Here is an 18,088-nt window from a genome sequence, read left to right on the forward strand (position 1 = left end):
CCTCTTTGCTTGCGGCCACACTGTCCTGAACGCGCCCAATCTTGTGAGATCTTGGAAGCAAATCGTGGCAGGGCCTGGTCAGTATTTGGATGGGTGACCTCCTGGAAATACCAGGTACTGCAAGCTTTTTACGTCTCCTGGGTAACTTCATTGTAGCTCTTAATTCTCTCTTTCTGTCTGGAGGAGATATAATTGAAGAATTGTACACGTACCCGGCTTCTTTCAACACCCTTTGCTGCACTGATATTTTTCCATCCATTTTTCTTTTTTTTTTTTGCTGGAAGTTCCGTCAATACCCGCCAGCCTTTAAGAGACATCATGCAGCCAGGCGTCTCGGCTTGCGGCCTCACCGTCCTGAACGCTACCGATCTTGTCAGATCTCGGAAGCTAAACGGGGCAGGGCCTGGTCAGTACTTGGATGGGTGACCTCCTGGAAATACCAGGTGCTGCAAGCTTTTTATGTCTCCTGGGTAACTTCATTGTAGCTCTTAATTCTCTCTTTCTGTCTGGAGGAGATATAATTGAAGAAATGTACACGTACCCGGCTACTTTCAACACCCTTTGCTGAACTGATATTTTTCCCTCCATTTTTCTTTTTTTTTTTGCTGGAAGTTCCGTCAATACCCGCCAGCCTTTAAGAGACATCATGCAGCCAGGCGTCTCGGCTTGCGGCCTCACCGTCCTGAACGCTACCGATCTTGTCAGATCTCGGAAGCTAAACGGGTCAGGGCCTGGTCAGTACTTGGATGGGAGACCTCCTGGAAATACCAGGTGCTGCAAGCTTTTTACGTCACTTGGGTAACTTCATCGTAGCTCTTAATACTCTCTTTCTGTCTGGAGGAGATATAATTGAAGAATTTTACACGTACCCCGCTACTTACAACACCCTTTGCTGCACTGATATTGTTCCCTCCATTTTTTTTTTTTTTTTTTTTTTTTTTGCTGGAAGTTCCGTCAATACCCACCAGCCTTTAAGCGACATCATGCAGCCAGGCCTCTCTGCTTTTGGCCACACCATCCTGAACGCGCCCGATCTCGTCAGATCTCGGAAGCTAAACGGGGCAGGCGACCGATTGTCATTTCTCACTACTTCTTTCTTAGCAGACGCCCTCTTCCTGTGCGACTTGCCAAGGCACAAGAGATTTTTATAATGGTGCAATTCAGAATCAAATTACCCACCAAGGCTTAGTACCAATGACGTGTTCAAGACGTTACACAGGTGCAGTGGAGAAATCTACAGGTCACGCACGTCCTGCAGCCCACATTGTGAGCTAATCATTGCAGACCAGGTATGGAGTCATCGTTAATGGCTCAGGGGAGGGGGGCTGTAAGGGAACATCAAGATACGATACGATACGATACGATACACCTCACCTCACCAGCGCAGCCCCGGCCGCTCCGCCTGGCGGCTGGCAGGGGGGAAGCATCTCTGCCCACTACTTCGGCGTATCGGGGATTGTAGTGGATTTCTGCTCCGTTTTCCAATGACACTTGGGATTACGGTTGATTGATTACCTCTCCGGATTTGCACATTCCCCCAGCATGCCTCTGCCCGGCATGGGGATGGGGTGAAGTGTCCCTGTCTGCCATGGTGGTACGGACGTTTGGTGAAAGAGAGGCGCTAGAGTCTCTCCAGGGAAGGCCCCCGGCCTCACCGCCAACGAGCAGGGAGTGGGACAGGCTTCCCGGCCCCAAACAGCGAGTCGCCTCGCTCCCCCGGCCCACCTGGGTACAAAGGCGGGTGCTCTCTAACCCAGCCCTTGTGTTCGCGACGGCAATACGTATAATAAAACTGGAACGATACAGAGAAGATTTGCATGGCCCCTGTGCAAGGATGACACGCAAATTCGTGAAGCGTTCCATATCTTGGTCAGTTTCTCGGTAGCGCGCCGGTTCCCATTGTCCTTGCGGGCATCTGGTGCTTGCGTCGCGGGCGGTTTCTCACACCGTGGGTATCTCTCCCTCTCGCGCCCGTGCTCGGTGGTGTCGAGTCCTCTCGCACTCCTGCGTCACAGCGGATCTCTCGACCCCGTTCGGCGCAAGCGAATTTTCCCTCCGTTTTTGTTCTTTCCACTGCTAGCGCTGCCTCTGTGAAGGCGGATGGTGCTTGTGAGAAGTCAACAGCGTGTCCACCGAAAAGGGTGTCTGACTCCTGGTTTTGGATCCGGAAGGGTTGATAACAGACCGAAACGGTTACAATATGATACTGCTTAGATTAATTGTGAATATGTATTGTGATCGTGCTCGGCTCAGGTGTGCGTTCAGTCCGCACACAAAACATTTCGGTCGCGAAACGTCTAATCAAATCGAATAAAATGGCGGGGATAGCATGTTTGATCCGTGTGCTATTGTTTTTCAACAATTGTAATGCCCTTTGTAACGTTTAACCACTTCGTTACATACAGCTTGTTATAGGATATTTTGAACTGAACCTATTTTGCTGTGAATTTATATTTACTGCGAATAGTTTATTGTGGCTGGTCTTGGTCTGTCTGCACTAAATAAATGATTTGTATCAAGGGATTATTTAGTTTGTCTGTGTACTTTTTTACCTAACCACTAAAGGCCACTCCTTGCACTTCACACATTTGCCCTTTTAATTACTCCCTTACTGACATACATTAACATGCAATGTGCGTGTGATAATAGTTTTAGCAGCCTGTTGCCATTCAGGTGAGACAATAACTAGTAAATCCTTTTATTTATTTTTTCATGTTGGTGCGCCGCGAAGGTTTTTGGTCTCAGCAAAGTGTGCCGTGGCATTACAACGCTTGGGAACCACTGGCTTGGCTTGTTGGGCATCCAGGTATGCACTGAGATTACGATCGGCACGATGATTGTCGTTCTCAGGAGAATTGTGTTTCTTTGCTGATCACGTTCTCTGTCGCTTTTTACACAGTTCTTACAAGTGGCACATTGGGGATGAGGAGCAGAGCATGCTGACACGCATAGCTGTGGACTTCTGCATGGCATGGGGCCACAGGTCATTCCAAGTATTTCAAGACGACTGCAAATGTGTGGACACGTTGTGTTGGCCCAACCCTCACAGATTGTGCCAAGTCAAGTAGAGATGCATGTTGTGCTGTTCTAAAGTGACACGTCGTCAACGGCAAAAACACCTCTCAGAGTTCCTGGCTTGACTTGCCTCTGGAAGACAACAGGCTGGATATTTGCCGAAAGAAGCAAAGAGGACTAGACACCTCGCCTAGACGCAACTGCAGATTTCATTGTCATTTTACCATCATGGCCCTCGGTCAACAAGGCACCCAAACAGGGACTTGAACCCTGGACCCTCGGATTAAAAGTCTGATGCTCTACCGGCTGAACTACCCGGGCTTCAGTGAGGTGCTTCACAATGTGTTGGCTTCATGATATTTCCAGACCGCTTTCTGGACGGTTTAGAAAACTGGGCTCAGGGTGAAAAGGGTCACATGCATATGAGATGTGTGGGCAATGCGAGTTCTCCACAACAAATCCGAATTTCCGGGGTTTTTTCCTTGTCCTCATGCAATTCCAATGGCTTGACATTTGGGAGCTCGTCCAAAACCGATGTCAAACCATAATCACGCCTTTCTTCGAGCCGGAATTGAACCAGCGACCTAAGGAAGCCCGCTGCCTGAAACCTACAGTCCTCCACTCTACCAACTGAGCTATCAAAGGGAAGCTTCTCACCGTCTTCCTCTGGAAGTCTCTGTGGCCGTGCAAAGCCAAGAAGCACCGTGGCTTGGCTCAGTGGTTTTCAACCCGTGTACCGTGAGTACTACCCAATTGTGTCGTGAGATTTTTATCCCCTGAAAAATATTATGTCATTTTGTTTGGTCAACTTCATAAATCTTGTATCAAATCAAACTTATTCAAATGTGTGAAAATATTACATTTATACATCACCTGTAGAAAGCGTTTCATAACTGAAATGTTGTGTTTGCCGGACTGAACGCACACCTACACTGAGTTGCAGTGCTATCAGTTGTATCGTAAGGTACACTTATAAATTTCAATTTAAGAAGTGAATTTATAGTATCACCTTATCACGAATCCTGGAATCTTGTAGAACTCAATTTCTGTAATAATTGGACACAGACACCAATTCCAAAGATATAAATTGTTAAATTTATTCAAAACCAAAGACTAAATGTAGCACTACACTAATTATACAAAAGGGAAAAGCTAATTAAAATTCAACTCTAGATCAACAAATCAAAGACAAATCACTTCCGTGACCAAATCAAAGACCATGGGATCGCATATGATAACACACAAATCGTTAAACAAAAAAGGTTATAAACACATTAACTACAATACCGGTTAGTAAGACGAAGGTGAGTCTCTCGTTAGTATTGTTAGTCAGACATTAAATAACTACGCAGGTTAGTATTTATGTCAGGTAACTTCTCGTGATATATATATCAGTCTCATTTACGTTTAGGTGCCGAGAGAGATCCTATCATTACTTGTTACCACAATTTCCCTTAACTGATTATTATTCAATGATCAAGGATAGGCAGGGCCACCAATAATCTAACGTCTATTGACTTGTGTCAATTTCAGACTAAACAGTTAAACAGGAATGAGAAGATATTTCTCGGGGTTGACAGATTTTATTTCTAAAATTATCAACAAAACAGTTTAATGCAACACACATTTATATTTAAGAAAACTAAATGATATTACACATTCAAGAGTTATGAATCACAGAATAACATTTCTAATTGATTTCTCAAATGTCATGAATCATGAACTCCAAACTGTTAAACTTATCTGAACTTCATCGCAGAGAGGCCTCTCTGTCTTCGGGCTCAGATCACAGCACACGGCACATGGTCCGTGTGGTTTGGAACAAAGGCAGTGCGGTTCGGCTTTGTCCAAGAACTTCCACTCAGTCGATGCACCTGGAAGTTGGGGTTTCGCGAAATTAGAGTCTTTTCCAAACAGATTTTCCACTGGTTTGAAGGCTCCAAGGTTGTGCACAAAATCTTCTTTGTAAGCAGGGTTCCACCGTAGTTACTTGAAGACAAAGTCTTTGAGGAAAGCAGGGCCCTGTTCGTTCCAAGGGTCAAGTTTCTTAAGACTCAAATAGCTATTTAAATGACTGAACACTTTCATATACATTCGACTTACTCAATTGTCCAGCTGTAAAACTCCACTGATCAGGTGGGCACAGGCGGGCATGCGCAGTCTGTAAAGTTCTTTATTTAATAAAGTCCTTTAAAAGAATTCTTCGTACGGCTCAATCTCCTTCTCCCAGTTTAACTCTTCTGTTGCTGGCAAAGACTTGGTTGGTTTCTGGTTCCGGTTCGGGCAACAGAGCTACAGGTTGAGCTGTGGCAGCGAGTTACTGGTTCAGGTGAGAGAGAAAGAGAGAGAGAGAGAGAGAGAGAGAGAGAGAGACTGTGCACTGTTCCTTATAGTCTGTCAGATCAATAGGTGATTGGTTCTTGAGTTCTTGAGATTGGATTTCGGTTTCAGCCCCCAGTGTCCTAATGGAGGGGGGCTTGATTTATGACTGATGTCAATCCATGCCATCTTTTGGAAATGCCGGTTGGCCCGGGTTCATAGCTCTATGTCGGGATTTCGGCTCTCGTCCACTTCAAAGAGTTTTTATCACCTACAGGCCCCTTTCTCCAGACATCTCATAGCAGGATTCAACCTATTTGGCCTCTTCTCGGTGCCATCCTCCCCAAAACTGTCACTTTGTCTCATTTGGCTTTGGTTTCCCCCCTCTGTGTTGAATAATCGGGCTCTAAATAGCCCCGGCGTTTCTCCTGCAGTTCTTCGTTCTTTCCACTGCTAGCGCTGCCTTTGTGAAGGCAGATGGTGCTTGTGAGAAGTCAACAGCGTGTCCACCGAAAAGGGTGTCTGACTCCTGGTTTTGGATCCGGAAGGGTTGATAACAGACCGAAACGGTTACAATATGATACTGCTTAGATTAACTGTGGATATGTATTGTGATCGTGCTCGGCTCAGGTGTGCATTCAGTCTGCACACAAAACATTTCGGTCGCGAAACGTCTAATCAAATCGAATAAAACGGCGGGGATAGCATGTTTGATCCGTGTGCTATTGTTTTTCAACAATTGTAATGCCCTTTGTAACGTTTAACCACTTCGTTAAATACAGCTTGTTATAGGATATTGTGAACTGAACCTATTTTGCTGTGAATTTATATTTACTGCGAATAGTTTATTGTGGCTGGTCTTGGTCTGTCTGCACTAAATAAATGATTTGTATCAAGGGATTATTTAGTTTGTCTGTGTACTATTTTACCTAACCACTAAGGGCCACTCCTTGCACTTCACACATTTGCCCTTTTAATTACTCCCTTACTGACATACATTAACATGCAATGTGCGTGTGATAATAGTTTTAGCAGCCTGTTGCCATTCAGGTGAGACAATAACTAGTAAATCCTTTTATTTATTTTTTCATGTTGGTGCGCCGCGAAGGTTTTTGGTCTCAGCAAAGTGTGCCGTGGCATTACAACGCTTGGGAACCACTGGCTTGGCTTGTTGGGCATCCAGGTATGCACTGAGATTACGATCGGCACGATGATTGTCGTTCTCAGGAGAATTGTGTTTCTTTGCTGATCACGTTCTCTGTCGCTTTTTACACAGTTCTTACAAGTGGCACATTGGGGATGAGGAGCAGAGCATGCTGACATGCATAGCTGTGGACTTCTGCATGGCATGGGGCCACAGGTCATTCCAAGTATTTCAAGACGCCTGCAAATGTGTGGACACGTTGTGTTGGCCCAACCCTCACAGATTGTGCCAAGTCAAGTAGAGATGCATGTTGTGCTGTTCTAAAGTGACACGTCGTCAACGGCAAAAACATCTCTAAGAGTTCCTGGCTTGACTTGCCTCTGGAAGACAACACTTGCCCAGGCTGGATATTGAAAAGGGTCACATGCATATGAGATGTTTGGCCAATGCAAGTTCTCCACAGCAAATCCAAATTTCCGGTGTTTTCTCCTTGTCCTCATGCAATTCCAATGGCTTGACATTTGGGAGCTCGTCCAAAACCGATGTCAAACCATAATCACGCCTTCCTTCGAGCCGGAATTGAACCAGCGACCTAAGGATGCCCGCTGTCTGAAACCTACAGTCCTCCGCTCTACCAACTGAGCTATCGAAGGGAAGCTTCTCACCGTCTTCCCCTGGCAGTCTCAGTGGCCGTGCAAAGCCATGAAGCACCGTGGCTTGGCTCAGTGGTTTTCAACCCGTGTGCCGTGAGGACTACCCAATTGTGTCGTGAGATTTTTATCCCCTGAAAAATATTATGTCATTTTGTTTGGTCAACTTCATAAATCTTGTATCAAATCAAACTTATTCAAATGTGTGAAAATATTACATTTATACATCACCTGTAGAAAGCGTTTCATAACTGAAATGTTGTGTTTGCCGGACTGAACGCACACCTACACTGAGTTGCAGTGCTATCAGTTGTATCGTAAGGTACACTTATAAATTTCAATTTAAGAAGTGAATTTATAGTATCACCTTATCACGAATCCTGGAATCTTGTAGAACTCAATTTCTGTAATAATTGGACACAGACACCAATTCCAAAGATATAAATTGTTAAATTTATTCAAAAACAAAGACTAAATGTAGCACTACACTAATTATACAAAAGGGAAAAGCTAATTAAAATTCAACTCTAGATCAACAAATCAAAGACAAATCACTTCCGTGACCAAATCAAAGACCATGGGATCGCATATGATAACACACAAATCGTTAAACAAAAAAGGTTATAAACACATTAACTACAATACCGGTTAGTAAGACGAAGGTGAGTCTCTCGTTAGTATTGTTAGTCAGACATTAAATAACTACGCAGGTTAGTATTTATGTCAGGTAACTTCTCGTTATATATATATCAGTCTCATTTACGTTTAGGTGCCGAGAAAGATCCTATCATTACTTGTTACCACAATTTCCCTTAACTGATTATTATTCAATGATCAAGGATAGGCAGGGCCACCAATAATCTAACGTCTATTGACTTGTGTCAATTTCAGACTAAACAGTTAAACAGGAATGAGAAGATATTTCTCGGGGTTGACAGATTTTATTTCTAAAATTATCAACAGAACAGTTTAATGCAACACACATTTATATTTAAGAAAACTAAATGATATTACACATTCTAGAGTTTTGAATCACAGAATAACATTTCTAATTGATTTCTCAAATGTCATGAATCATGAACTCCAAACTGTTAAACTTATCTGAACTTCGTCGCAGAGAGGCCTCTCTGTCTTCGGGCTCAGATCACAGCACACGGCACATGGTCCGTGTGGTTTGGAACAAAGGCAGTGCGGTTCGGCTTTGTCCGAGAACTTCCACTCAGTCGATGCACCTGGAAATTGGGGTTTCGCGAAATTAGAGTCTTTTCCAAACAGATTTTCCACTGGTTTGAAGGCTCCAAGGTTGTGCACAAAATCTTCTTTGTAAGCAGGGTTCCACCGTAGTTACTTGAAGACAAAGTCTTTGAGGAAAGCAGGGCCCTGTTCGTTCCAAGGGTCAAGTTTCTTAAGACTCAAATAGCTATTTAAATGACTGAACACTTTCATATACATTCGACTTACTCAATTGTCCAGCTGTAAAACTCCACTGATCAGGTGGGCACAGGCGGGCATGCGCAGTCTGTAAAGTTCTTTATTTAATAAAGTCCTTTAATAGAATTCTTCGTACGGCTCAATCTCCTTCTCCCAGTTTAACTCTTCTGTTGCCGGCAAAGACTTGGTTGGTTTCTGGTTCCGGTTCGGGCAACAGAGCTACAGGTTGAGCTGTGGCAGCGAGTTACTGGTTCAGGTGAGAGAGAAAGAGAGAGAGAGAGAGAGAGAGAGAGACTGTGCACTGTTCCTTATAGTCTGTCAGATCAATAGGTGATTGGTTCTTGAGTTCTTGAGATTGGATTTCGGTTTCAGCCCCCAGTGTCCTAATGGAGGGGGGCTTGATTTATGACTGATGTCAATCCATGCCATCTTTTGGAAATGCCGGTTGGCCCGGGTTCGTAGCTCTATGTCGGGATTTCGGCTCTCGTCCACTTCAAAGAGTTTTTATCACCTACAGGCCCCTTTCTCCAGACATCTCATAGCAGGATTCAACCTATTTGGCCTCTTCTCGGTGCCATCCTCCCCAAAACTGTCACTTTGATGCAAACCAGTTCCAAGCTGATGAGCAAAGGAAATCTGATAACTTTGGGGGTGGAGAGGTCTTCTTTAGATCAGTGCTTCAGCTCAGAGCCCGAATGCTCTTATCAAAATAAACCCAACATAACGCTACACAGTGGAACTGCAAGGCAATTGATTAAAGGGACATGTGGTGAATTCCTTTTTATCTTTATACTGTTGTTGGATGTCTCCTGTTCCTCTAAGTCTCATTTGGCCTTGGTTTTCCCCCTCTGTGTTGAATAATCGGGCTCTAAATAGCCCCGGCGTTTCTCCTGCAGTTCTTCGTTCTTTCCACTGCTAGCGCTGCCTTTGTGCAGCTTGTTATAGGATATTGTGAACTGAACCTATTTTGCTGTGAATTTATATTTACTGCGAATAGTTTATTGTGGCTGGTCTTGGTCTGTCTGCACTAAATAAATGATTTGTATCAAGGGATTATTTAGTTTGTCTGTGTACTTTTTTACCTAACCACTAAGGTCCACTCCTTGCACTTCACACATTTGCCCTTTTAATTACTCCCTTACTGACATACTTTAACATGCAATGTGCGTGTGATAATAGTTTTAGCAGCCTGTTGCCATTCAGGTGAGACAATACCTAGTAAATCCTTTTTTTTTTTTTCATGTTGGTGCGCCGCGAAGGTTTTTGGTCTCAGCAAAGTGTGCCGTGGCATTACAACGCTTGGGAACCACTGGCTTGGCTTGTTGGGCATCCAGGTATGCACTGAGATTACGATCGGCACGATGATTGTCGTTCTCAGGAGAATTGTGTTTCTTTGCTGATCACGTTCTCTGTCGCTTTTTACACAGTTCTTACAAGTGGCACATTGGGGATGAAGAGCAGAGCATGCTGACACGCATAGCTGTGGACTTCTGCATGGCATGGGGCCACAGGTCATTCCAAGTATTTCAAGACGCCTGCAAATGTGTGGACACGTTGTGTTGGCCCAACCCTCACAGATTGTGCCAAGTCAAGTAGAGATGCATGTTGTGCTGTTCTAAAGTGACACGTCGTCAACAGCAAAAACATCTCTCAGAGTTCCTGGCTTGACTTGCCTCTGGAAGACAACACTTGCCCAGGCTGGATATTTGCCGAAAGAAGCAAAGAGGACTAGACACCTTGCCTAGACGCAACTGCATATTTCATTGTCACCTGGAAGGCCATCCAGGCTTTTCACCATCATGGCCCTCGGTCAACAAGGCGCCCGAACAGGGACTCGAACCCTGGACCCTCAGATTAAAAGTCTGATGCTCTAACACACAAATCGTTAAACAAAAAAGGTTATAAACACATTAACTACAATACCGGTTAGTAAGACGAAGGTGAGTCTCTCGTTAGTATTGTTAGTCAGACATTAAATAAGTACGCAGGTTAGTATTTATGTCAGGTAACTTCTCGTTATATATATATCAGTCTCATTTACGTTTAGGTGCCGAGAAAGATCCTATCGTTACTTGTTACCACAATTTCCCTTAACTGATTATTATTCAATGATCAAGGATAGGCAGGGCCACCAATAATCTAACATCTATTGACTTGTGTCAATTTCAGACTAAACAGTTAAACAGGAATGAGAAGATATTTCTCGGGGTTGACAGATTTTATTTCTAAAATTATCAACAAAACAGTTTAATGCAACACACATTTATATTTAAGAAAACTAAATGATATTACACATTCTAGAGTTTTGAATCACAGAATAACATTTCTAATTGATTTCTCAAATGTCATGAATCATGAACTCCAAACTGTTAAACTTATCTGAACTTCGTCGCAGAGAGGCCTCTCTGTCTTCGGGCTCAGATCACAGCACACGGCACATGGTCCGTGTGGTTTGGAACAAAGGCAGTGCGGTTCGGCTTTGTCCAAGAACTTCCACTCAGTCGATGCACCTGGAAATTGGGGTTTCGCGAAATTAGAGTCTTTTCCAAACAGATTTTCCACTGGTTTGAAGGCTCCAAGGTTGTGCACAAAATCTTCTTTGTAAGCAGGGTTCCACCGTAGTTACTTGAAGACAAAGTCTTTGAGGAAAGCAGGGCCCTGTTCGTTCCAAGGGTCAAGTTTCTTAAGACTCAAATAGCTATTTAAATGACTGAACACTTTCATATACATTCGACTTACTCAATTGTCCAGCTGTAAAACTCCACTGATCAGGTGGGCACAGGCGGGCATGCGCAGTCTGTAAAGTTCTTTATTTAATAAAGTCCTTTAATAGAATTCTTCGTACGGCTCAATCTCCTTCTCCCAGTTTAACTCTTCTGTTGCCGGCAAAGACTTGGTTGGTTTCTGGTTCCGGTTCGGGCAACAGAGCTACAGGTTGAGCTGTGGCAGCGAGTTACTGGTTCAGGTGAGAGAGAAAGAGAGAGAGAGAGAGAGAGAGAGAGAGAGACTGTGCACTGTTCCTTATAGTCTGTCAGATCAATAGGTGATTGGTTCTTGAGTTCTTGAGATTGGATTTCGGTTTCAGCCCCCAGTGTCTTAATGGAGGGGGGCTTGATTTATGACTGATGTCAATCCATGCCATCTTTTGGAAGTGCCGGTTGGCCCGGGTTCGTAGCTCTATGTCGGGATTTCGGCTCTCGTCCACTTCAAAGAGTTTTTATCACCTACAGGCCCCTTTCTCCAGACATCTCATAGCAGGATTCAACCTATTTGGCCTCTTCTCGGTGCCATCCACCCCAAAACTGTCACTTTGATGCAAACCAGTTCCAAGCTGATGAGCAAAGGAAATCTGATAACTTTGGGGGTGGAGAGGTCTTCTTTAGATCAGTGCTTCAGCTCAGAGCCCAAATGCTCTTATCAAAATACACCCAACATAACGCTACACAGTGGAACTGCAAGGCAATTGATTAAAGGGACATGTGGTGAATTCCTTTTTATCTTTATACTGTTGTTGGATGTCTCCTGTTCCTCTAAGTCTCATTTGGCCCTGGTTTTCCCCCTCTGTGTTGAATAATCGGGCTCTAAATAGCCCCGGCGTTTCTCCTGCAGTTCTTCGTTCTTTCCACTGCTAGCGCTGCCTTTGTGCAGCTTGTTATAGGATATTGTGAACTGAACCTATTTTGCTGTGAATTTATATTTACTGCGAATAGTTTATTGTGGCTGGTCTTGGTCTGTCTGCACTAAATAAATGATTTGTATCAAGGGATTATTTAGTTTGTCTGTGTACTTTTTTACCTAACCACTAAGGGCCACTCCTTGCACTTCACACATTTGCCCTTTTAATTACTCCCTTACTGACATACTTTAACATGCAATGTGCGTGTGATAATAGTTTTAGCAGCCTGTTGCCATTCAGGTGAGACAATACCTAGTAAATCCTTTTTTTTTTTTTTCATGTTGGTGCGCCGCGAAGGTTTTTGGTCTCAGCAAAGTGTGCCGTGGCATTACAACGCTTGGGAACCACTGGCTTGGCTTGTTGGGCATCCAGGTATGCACTGAGATTACGATCGGCACGATGATTGTCGTTCTCAGGAGAATTGTGTTTCTTTGCTGATCATGTTCTCTGTCGCTTTTTACAAAGTTCTTACAAGTGGCACATTGGGGATGAGGAGCAGAGCATGCTGACACGCATAGCTGTGGACTTCTGCATGGCATGGGGCCACAGGTCATTCCAAGTATTTCAAGACGCCTGCAAATGTGTGGACACGTTGTGTTGGCCCAACCCTCACAGATTGTGCCAAGTCAAGTAGAGATGCATGTTGTGCTGTTCTAAAGTGACACGTCGTCAACGGCAAAAACATCTCTCAGAGTTCCTGGCTTGACTTGCCTCTGGAAGACAACACTTGCCCAGGCTGGATATTTGCCGAAAGAAGCAAAGAGGACTAGACACCTTGCCTAGACGCAACTGCATATTTCATTGTCACCTGGAAGGCCATCCAGGCTTTTCACCATCATGGCTCTCGGTCAACAAGGCGCCCGAACAGGGACTCGAACCCTGGACCCTCAGATTAAAAGTCTGATGCTCTACCGGCTGAGCTACCCGGGCTTCAGTGAAGTGCTTCACAATGTGTTGGCTTCATGATTGTTCCAGACCGCTTTCTGGCCGGTTTAGAAAACTGGGCTCAGGGTCACATGCATATGAGATGTTTGGGCAATGCGAGTTCTCCACAGCAAATCCGAATTTCCGGTGTTTTCTCCTTGTCCTCATGCAATTCCAATGGCTTGACATTTGGGAGCTCGTCCAAAACCGATGTCAAACCATAATCACGCCTTCCTTCGAGCCGGAATTGAACCAGCGACCTAAGGATGCCCGCTGCCTGAAACCTACAGTCCTCCGCTCTACCAACTGAGCTATCGAAGGGAAGCTTCTCACCGTCTTCCCCTGGCAGTCTCAGTGGCCGTGCAAAGCCAAGAAGCACCGTGGCTTGGCTCAGTGGTTTTCAACCCGTGTGCCGTGAGGACTACCCAATTGTGTCGTGAGATTTTTATCCCCTGAAAAATATTATGTCATTTTGTTTGGTCAACTTCATAAATCTTGTATCAAATCAAACTTATTCAAATGTGTGAAAATATTACATTTATACATCACCTGTAGAAAGCGTTTCATAACTGAATTGTTGTGTTTGCCGGACTGAACGCACACCTACACTGAGTTGCAGTGCTATCAGTTGTATCGTAAGGTACACTTATAAATTTCAATTTAAGAAGTGAATTTATAGTATCACCTTATCACGAATCCTGGAATCTTGTAGAACTCAATTTCTGTAATAATTGGACACAGACACCAATTCCAAAGATATAAATTGTTAAATTTATTCAAAAACAAAGACTAAATGTAGCACTACACTAATTATACAAAAGGGAAAAGCTAATTAAAATTCAACTCTAGATCAACAAATCAAAGACAAATCACTTCCGTGACCAAATCAAAGACCATGGGATCGCATATGATAGCACACAAATCGTTTAACAAAAAAGGTTATAAACACATTAACTACAATACCGGTTAGTAAGACGAAGGTGAGTCTCTCGTTAGTATTGTTAGTCAGACATTAAATAACTACGCAGGTTAGTATTTATGTCAGGTAACTTCTCGTTATATATATATCAGTCTCATTTACGTTTAGGTGCCGAGAAAGATCCTATCGTTACTTGTTACCACAATTTCCCTTAACTGATTATTATTCAATGATCAAGGATAGGCAGGGCCACCAATAATCTAACGTCTATTGACTTGTGTCAATTTCAGACTAAACAGTTAAACAGGAATGAGAAGATATTTCTCGGGGTTGACAGATTTTATTTCTAAAATTATCAACAAAACAGTTTAATGCAACACACATTTATATTTAAGAAAACTAAATGATATTACACATTCTAGAGTTTTGAATCACAGAATAACATTTCTAATTGATTTCTCAAATGTCATGAATCATGAACTCCAAACTGTTAAACTTATCTGAACTTCGTCGCAGAGAGGCCTCTCTGTCTTCGGGCTCAGATCACAGCACACGGCACATGGTCCGTGTGGTTTGGAACAAAGGCAGTGCGGTTCGGCTTTGTCCAAGAACTTCCACTCAGTCGAAGCACCTGGAAGTTGGGGTTTCGCGAAATTAGAGTCTTTTCCTAACAGATTTTCCACTGGTTTGAAGGCTCCAAGGTTGTGCACAAAATCTTCCTTGTAAGCAGGGTTCCACCGTAGTTACTTGAAGACAAAGTCTTTGAGGAAAGCAGGGCCCTGTTCGTTCCAAGGGTCAAGTTTCTTAAGACTCAAATAGCTATTTAAATGACTGAACACTTTCATATACATTCGACTTACTCAATTGTCCAGCTGTAAAACTCCACTGATCAGGTGGGCACAGGCGGGCATGCGCAGTCTGTAAAGTTCTTTATTTAATAAAGTCCTTTAAAAGAATTCTTCGTACGGCTCAATCTCCTTCTCCCAGTTTAACTCTTCTGTTGCCGGCAAAGACTTGGTTGGTTTCTGGTTCCGGTTCGGGCAACAGAGCTACAGGTTGAGCTGTGGCAGCGAGTTACTGGTTCAGGTGAGAGAGAAAGAGAGAGAGAGAGATAGAGAGAGAGAGAGAGAGAGAGAGAGAGAGAGAGACTGTGCACTGTTCCTTATAGTCTGTCAGATCAATAGGTGATTGGTTCTTGAGTTCTTGAGATTGGATTTCGGTTTCAGCCCCCAGTGTCCTAATGGAGGGGGGCTTGATTTATGACTGATGTCAATCCATGCCATCTTTTGGAAATGCCGGTTGGCCCGGGTTCGTAGCTCTATGTCGGGATTTCGGCTCTCGTCCACTTCAAAGAGTTTTTATCACCTACAGGCCCCTTTCTCCAGACATCTCATAGCAGGATTCAACCTATTTGGCCTCTTCTCGGTGCCATCCTCCCCAAAACTGTCACTTTGATGCAAACCAGTTCCAAGCTGATGAGCAAAGGAAATCTGATAACTTTGGGGGTGGAGAGGTCTTCTTTAGATCAGTGCTTCAGCTCAGAGCCCAAATGCTCTTATCAAAATACACCCAACATAACGCTACACAGTGGAACTGCAAGGCAATTGATTAAAGGGACATGTGGTGAATTCCTTTTCATCTTTATACTGTTGTTGGATGTCTCCTGTTCCTCTAAGTCTCATTTGGCCTTGGTTTTCCCCCTCTGTGTTGAATAATCGGGCTCTAAATAGCCCCGGCGTTTCTCCTGCAGTTCTTCGTTCTTTCCACTGCTAGCGCTGCCTTTGTGCAGCTTGTTATAGGATATTGTGAACTGAACCTATTTTGCTGTGAATTTATATTTACTGCGAATAGTTTATTGTGGCTGGTCTTGGTCTGTCTGCACTAAATAAATGATTTGTATCAAGGGATTATTTAGTTTGTCTGTGTACTTTTTTACCTAACCACTAAGGGCCACTCCTTGCACTTCACACATTTGCCCTTTTAATTACTCCCTTACTGACATACTTTAACATGCAATGTGCGTGTGATAATAGTTTTAGCAGCCTGTTGCCATTCAGGTGAGACAATACCTAGTAAATCCTTTTTTTTTTTTTTCATGTTGGTGCGCCGCGAAGGTTTTTGGTCTCAGCAAAGTGTGCCGTGGCATTACAACGCTTGGGAACCACTGGCTTGGCTTGTTGGGCATCCAGGTATGCACTGAGATTACGATCGGCACGATGATTGTCGTTCTCAGGAGAATTGTGTTTCTTTGCTGATCATGTTCTCTGTCGCTTTTTACAAAGTTCTTACAAGTGGCACATTGGGGATGAGGAGCAGAGCATGCTGACACGCATAGCTGTGGACTTCTGCATGGCATGGGGCCACAGGTCATTCCAAGTATTTCAAGACGCCTGCAAATGTGTGGACACGTTGTGTTGGCCCAACCCTCACAGATTGTGCCAAGTCAAGTAGAGATGCATGTTGTGCTGTTCTAAAGTGACACGTCGTCAACGGCAAAAACATCTCTCAGAGTTCCTGGCTTGACTTGCCTCTGGAAGACAACACTTGCCCAGGCTGGATATTTGCCGAAAGAAGCAAAGAGGACTAGACACCTTGCCTAGACGCAACTGCATATTTCATTGTCACCTGGAAGGCCATCCAGGCTTTTCACCACCATGGCCCTCGGTCAACAAGGCGCCCGTACAGGGACTCGAACCCTGGACCCTCAGATTAAAAGTCTGATGCTCTAACACACAAATCGTTAAACAAAAAAGGTTATAAACACATTAACTACAATACCGGTTAGTAAGACGAAGGTGAGTCTCTCGTTAGTATTGTTAGTCAGACATTAAATAACTACGCAGGTTAGTATTTATGTCAGGTAACTTCTCGTTATATATATATCAGTCTCATTTACGTTTAGGTGCCGAGAAAGATCCTATCGTTACTTGTTACCACAATTTCCCTTAACTGATTATTATTCAATGATCAAGGATAGGCAGGGCCACCAATAATCTAACGTCTATTGACTTGTGTCAATTTCAGACTAAACAGTTAAACAGGAATGAGAAGATATTTCTCAGGGTTGACAGATTTTATTTCTAAAATTATCAACAAAACAGTTTAATGCAACACACATTTATATTTAAGAAAACTAAATGATATTACACATTCTAGAGTTTTGAATCACAGAATAACATTTCGAATTGATTTCTCAAATGTCATGAATCATGAACTCCAAACTGTTAAACTTATCTGAACTTCGTCGCAGAGAGGCCTCTCTGTCTTCGGGCTCAGATCACAGCACACGGCACATGGTCCGTGTGGTTTGGAACAAAGGCAGTGCGGTTCGGCTTTGTCCAAGAACTTCCACTCAGTCGATGCACCTGGAAATTGGGGTTTCGCGAAATTAGAGTCTTTTCCAAACAGATTTTCCACTGGTTTGAAGGCTCCAAGGTTGTGCACAAAATCTTCTTTGAAAGCAGGGTTCCACCGTAGTTACTTGAAGACAAAGTCTTTGAGGAAAGCAGGGCCCTGTTCGTTCCAAGGGTCAAGTTTCTTAAGACTCAAATAGCTATTTAAATGACTGAACACTTTCATATACATTCGACTTACTCAATTGTCCAGCTGTAAAACTCCACTGATCAGGTGGGCACAGGCGGGCATGCGCAGTCTGTAAAGTTCTTTATTTAATAAAGTCCTTTAAAAGAATTCTTCGTACGGCTCAATCTCCTTCTCCCAGTTTAACTCTTCTGTTGCCGGCAAAGACTTGGTTGGTTTCTGGTTCCGGTTCGGGCAACAGAGCTACAGGTTGAGCTGTGGCAGCGAGTTACTGGTTCAGGTGAGAGAGAAAGAGAGAGAGAGAGAAAGAGAGAGAGAGAGAGAGAGAGAGACTGTGCACTGTTCCTTATAGTCTGTCAGATCAATAGGTGATTGGTTCTTGAGTTCTTGAGATTGGATTTCGGTTTCAGCCCCCAGTGTCCTAATGGAGGGGGGCTTGATTTATGACTGATGTCAATCCATGCCATCTT

General features: G+C 43.7%; 6 non-coding genes and 3 pseudogenes across 6 annotated transcripts; 4 read left to right on the plus strand and 5 right to left on the minus strand.

Moving 5' to 3' along the window:
• The first annotated feature begins 7 nt into the window (after positions 1-7).
• LOC136726375 (uncharacterized) lies at positions 8-126 on the plus strand (annotated as a pseudogene).
• A 210-nt stretch (positions 127-336) lies between these two features.
• LOC136726374 (uncharacterized) lies at positions 337-455 on the plus strand (annotated as a pseudogene).
• Positions 456-664: 209 nt separating this feature from the next.
• LOC136726380 (uncharacterized) lies at positions 665-783 on the plus strand (annotated as a pseudogene).
• Positions 784-1,762: 979 nt separating this feature from the next.
• LOC136726379 (U6 spliceosomal RNA) lies at positions 1,763-1,869 on the plus strand. The gene has a single exon (XR_010808174.1). It is a non-coding gene; the product is annotated as a U6 spliceosomal RNA (small nuclear RNA).
• Positions 1,870-3,263: 1,394 nt separating this feature from the next.
• On the minus strand, positions 3,264-3,336 carry trnak-uuu (transfer RNA lysine (anticodon UUU)). Its single transcript has one exon. It is a non-coding gene; the product is annotated as a tRNA-Lys (tRNA).
• Positions 3,337-3,571: 235 nt separating this feature from the next.
• On the minus strand, positions 3,572-3,660 carry trnay-gua (transfer RNA tyrosine (anticodon GUA)). Its single transcript is given in 2 exon segments — positions 3,572-3,607; positions 3,624-3,660. It is a non-coding gene; the product is annotated as a tRNA-Tyr (tRNA).
• A 3,382-nt stretch (positions 3,661-7,042) lies between these two features.
• trnay-gua (transfer RNA tyrosine (anticodon GUA)) lies at positions 7,043-7,131 on the minus strand. The gene is given in 2 exon segments: positions 7,043-7,078; positions 7,095-7,131. It is a non-coding gene; the product is annotated as a tRNA-Tyr (tRNA).
• Positions 7,132-13,092: 5,961 nt separating this feature from the next.
• On the minus strand, positions 13,093-13,165 carry trnak-uuu (transfer RNA lysine (anticodon UUU)). The gene has a single exon. It is a non-coding gene; the product is annotated as a tRNA-Lys (tRNA).
• Positions 13,166-13,391: 226 nt separating this feature from the next.
• On the minus strand, positions 13,392-13,480 carry trnay-gua (transfer RNA tyrosine (anticodon GUA)). Its single transcript is given in 2 exon segments — positions 13,392-13,427; positions 13,444-13,480. It is a non-coding gene; the product is annotated as a tRNA-Tyr (tRNA).
• Between the last annotated feature and the right edge of the window lie 4,608 nt (positions 13,481-18,088).

Source organism: Amia ocellicauda, unplaced genomic scaffold (assembly GCF_036373705.1).
Source record: "Amia ocellicauda isolate fAmiCal2 unplaced genomic scaffold, fAmiCal2.hap1 HAP1_SCAFFOLD_252, whole genome shotgun sequence".
NCBI classification, from domain to species: domain Eukaryota; kingdom Metazoa; phylum Chordata; class Actinopteri; order Amiiformes; family Amiidae; genus Amia; species Amia ocellicauda.